The sequence below is a fragment of the Protopterus annectens genome, chromosome 6.part0 (genome assembly GCF_019279795.1).
Source record: "Protopterus annectens isolate FY-2018-M chromosome 6.part0, PAN1.0, whole genome shotgun sequence".
NCBI lineage: Eukaryota > Metazoa > Chordata > Ceratodontiformes > Protopteridae > Protopterus > Protopterus annectens.
In genome coordinates, this window is record NC_056737.1 from 1,917,127,906 (window position 1) to 1,917,132,534 (window position 4,629).

The 4,629-nt window shown below is 38.6% G+C and overlaps 1 pseudogene; it reads left to right on the forward strand.

Moving 5' to 3' along the window:
- Positions 1-4,274: 4,274 nt before the first annotated feature.
- Positions 4,275-4,425, forward strand: LOC122805085 (annotated as a pseudogene).
- Positions 4,426-4,629: the final 204 nt, after the last annotated feature.

A 4,629-nucleotide genomic window follows, 5' to 3' on the forward strand; every position in this document is an offset into this window, starting at 1 on the left:
TGTGGACTATGTGTGGTATGTGGTGTGGTGGGCAGTGGGGTTCGCGTGTGTTTTTGATTCAGAGGTTTCTTTTGTTTGGGTATGTTTTATTGAGGACCTCTGCATATGTGGGTGTATGTTGTGTAGATGTGGGTGGTATTTGAGGTGTAGTGTTTGTGTTGACAACCTTTTCAGTACCAGATATACTGGCCTGTGAGTGAGAGAGCATAGACTCTAGGCTCATAATTGAATTGCATCTCTCACAAATTGTGTTTCTAGGTGGTAGTAGCAGAGGGCTGTCCATGTACATGAGGCAGTTGCTACACTGTCTCAGGATGCCCATATCAACTAGACTGGCAGGAGAAAATGCAAGAAATTCTCCATCCATATTTGTCAGAATCTTAAGGAGAGAGGCCAGAGAGAGTTAAGAGGTTAAAGGGTGGAAGGTCTAAGAATAGTACTACTAGGTGATCACACAAGTGCTACTAAGGGAACATTTATAGCTGGAATAACTAACAAAGGGTTAAAAACAGTGCACCTGCAGTGCATGACATGAAAACAAGCCCAAACCAGCTCAAACGTGGGGTTAAAATACCAAAAAATAGAAGATTCTTTCAACACAGAAATCTAGCCAATCCTGCTAGTCCCTGCTTTCTTTTCCAATCAGCTTGTGCCAGACAAATCCAGGCCACCCTGCTACTCTCACTAGCAGAGGGGATAGGCCCCTACCAACAAAAGATGGCTGCCAGAAGCACAGAAGGCAAACACACAATGGCTGCCAGAAACACAGAAGGCAAAAAACAGCTCTGGATGCAACAAACCTTTATCCAGACTATGCTACTCAGTTTAAAGGACAACAATGGGATTCTATTATTGAATGCTCAACTTCTATGTCCTTTTTCTCCCTATTTACAGTCCCTGCTATGAATAAACAACAATACAGCATTTAAAATATTTTAAATCAACTGTTTCTGTCCACTACAACAGTACCTTACTGCACTGTGGTCGTTTCAATTTCAAAAAACTGTTATCCTGCCCTGGAAAAGCTTGCTGCAATCTCCAATTCATTCAAGTCATCAAGGCCTCCCCAGACTGACATCACCACAATCGTACTAAAAACCCAACCATGCTGTGATGTCTTAATTCCCTGGTCCTTCCCCTACCCATACAGAAAGTAGAACAAGGAAACAGTACATGAGTCAAGTCTCCTGATATGAGCTGTCAATCACAGCAGGTAACAGCTCAAATTACCCTTAGCACTTTGACAGCTAGGGAAGTTAGTTGTGAAGGGGGATGGGAGATGAGTCAAAGTAGTATAATTCAAGCATCATAAAACACTACAATTTAGCCATTCTGAAAAGAAGCATCAGTAAAAAGCACTTTGAAATTCTGTTCTGTGGCATTTGCACTGTTTGTATTTCAAGTAGTTATTGAACGGCATGAAATGTTACTTAAAACTAACTGACTGAAAGACAGCAGTGTATGCATGTAAAATCAATGCAGTGAAAGGACCTTTAGGAAGAAAGAGGCCTGCGTAATGTATTTTTTTTACAGACAAGCACTGCATTGTGGGATACCTTGAGGCAGACCAAACAATAAGAATTACTTCAAGATGCCAGACCCCATGTGGTCAGACTCAGAAATTACTTAGAAAAATATTTAAAAAACTGTAAATAGTCCCAGAATGGTGTTAAAATGTGGGAAACGCCAAACCATGATGAAATAAACATGTTTTTTGAGTCTGTGGGTGTGGTTCTCCTTTAAGGGTTAAGAACACAGTAACACTCAGCACAAAAGCACAGATTAACCACTTACAGACAAAAACAGAACTCACAATATGAAAAATACAGTTAAACAGTAATGCAATGAGGTAAAATGCAGTTAACAGTAATGAACTACAGTAGATAGCAATGAAATATAGTTAATATAGTTAATCAGTAATTTTCTTTAAACAGTGCAAATGTGCTAAATTAGCTCACTATCACAACAGTAAAAGACAGCTCAAATAAAGCAGCAATTCAGTAGAATACTGTCATCAACTTAATAAGGCTACTTACAAGCAGAAATAAATGCGGCAAACTAGCTGCAGTTGAACACCTAAGCACAAGCAGCAAAATGAAGTAGGAAGAGACACAATATTATATTTATATATATAAATACTATCTCTGATGCCACCTTGAAAATTTACAGTACCAATTGCATTAACCTGTTCTACAAAAGTTGGACAAATTAAACACTAAAATAAAGTCTATTTCTCAGTCTGTTAAAAAAGTGAGAATGACTATTGCTTCCAAACTGACACTGTCTTATAAACAAGCTGTAGTATGTTATTGTAAATGTTTTAGCACCTGTATAGTGCCATTGTGTCCTATATAAACTATTGCACATTATGTGCTTGCATGTGTGAGTTTGTGCACCTGTACAAACCTTTGTGGCTACACCTATGTAATATTCTTTATGCAAATAAATAGAACTATTGGCCACGTCTCTAGTTCTTAATTTAGTACTCACACAGTATAATGTTAAGTTAGCAAAAACACAACAAGCAGACGATGAGGTCATGTGTTACAATGAGGTCGTGTGTATGTGTACACAAACAATATTAGAACTCCAACCTGCAAAACTGACAGAAAAGAAAAAGACAAACACAGAATAAAAATTGCACAGCAGGCAATATGAAAACATTCTGATGAGAAGGCAGAGTTAGAAAATTAACTGCAAGACTAATGAGCAAGTGAGGAACTGAGGCAATACACTGTCAGTTTTGTATAACACAGGGTTTAATTTAGACTCTAAATCTGAAAATAATATAAGGTGTTAATCTCTCAGCTATAGAATAAACTATATATAGTGACATTATTATGGTTTTTCCTCCCTCAACTATGTAGTCCTTTTTGTCTCCCATTGATTTATTCATTTCTTAACCCTTCTTTCTTGCATTTGTAGATATCATGGAGTTGGAAGAGGGTGACAGCTACAGCAAGTGACCATTGTATAGCTGTGAATGATGGTTTCCTGTTATATACTTAAATTCACCTCTGGTCTTTTTGCATCTGCACCCCTAAAAATTAAAAGTGGCAGTGGAGTGTTAATGAGTACTGCTTAAGTGCTACAAAGTGCAGTAATGTGGAATGGCATAGAAGAACTCCAGATGAGTGATATACCTGGTACAGCTGCTGAAGACATCATGCAGACATTGCTCTTCATGGTACGTTTTTCACTCAGTGTTAGGCTGTTAAAGTCTTTAAAGGAGGGCACAGTCATGCTGAGTGACATCAATGGGGCACACTAGGAATGTCCCAGTCTTTAAGGTATTCAGGTAAACCATTGGTTCCAGTTTGCCTGCTTGTTTTGCATGATTGGCATCCCTGTTCTTTTGAGTGGTATGGGCAATCTTCCACTTGAGTGTGCTGGTGTTGGGCAATACTTCTACTAGATGGCTGTCTGTGGTTTCCATAATGAATGTTTGGGAAGAGTGGATCACTGGAAGTTAATGCTCAGTTCTTAATACTCAGTATTGTCTCACTGACTAGTGATGTGGTTTGTAGGAGGTGTGCTAGTGAGTTGTAGTGTGGATCAGTTTGCTCCCCTCAGGACTAGCCATAGTGATTTCTCTGCCATGTGTGTTTTTACATCACCCAAGAGAACATGCATTACTTGCCAGACCAAAGCACACACCCAACCTGAATGTTGCATCTTGGCATGATAGCTGTCCTCCTCCAGGTGTCAGTCATGCAGCAGACCATGTATGCCTCTCTTCCTCCAAGATGAGCAAGTCATTATCAGCCATTCAGTCCCCCTCCATGGGCACCCTTTCCATTGAATGAGTTGTTAGTCAGTCCTAAATAATCCAGGTTTCAGTGAAATCTTTATCTATCTGCATTACAGAGCTGACCACACAGAATGACTCAGCATGCTACCAGTTCATGTACATGCAGTACTAGATAACAGCTGATTTACAAAAGGGGCTAGTCAGTGACTTACAGAACAGTTTGCCCAGAGTAACCTCTCATGAAACACTTTGCCTAAAGCTAGTTCAATGTTATTTTTGAAAAACAAAAGGCGTGCTCAATAGTTATATAAAGAAACAATTTATAAAGTATGGATTCTCATATTATAAAGGCCTAAAGATTATGATGGAAGGGCTTGAAAGAGGAAGTACACCTACAGTGCCAGAATATACTGGAAATGTCAATGATTTTGATACTGTTGTGAGAGCCTTGTCAACTTATACTGCTAGAGACTGTACTGTTAATGTCATTGAAACTCATAAATAAAGTTAGTGTTACTTTAGTATCTCTTCTTGGCCTTTTGGCCAAGATCAAGTGTAGTATAAGTTCAAAGGTTTGTAGTTTCATAGTTTTGATTTCCAAAGTAATGACTTGCTGACATTCAAGAAGCTCAATGCTGATATTTTCTACTTCCTAGGAAGTTTAGTAACTCATTTCTGATTGTAATGGGAATGTTATTCCATAATCTTGAAAGAGGTGGTGTAATGTATCTGACACAATTTTTATATTATTAATATTTATTTTTAGCATTAGATTCCTGGTGTTTGCTCCACAGCATGGATTCTAGGCATAGGCGTTCAAACAGAACAGGTTTAGGTACTGCCTTATAGAAAAATGCAGATGCAGTAAGTAGCTCTAC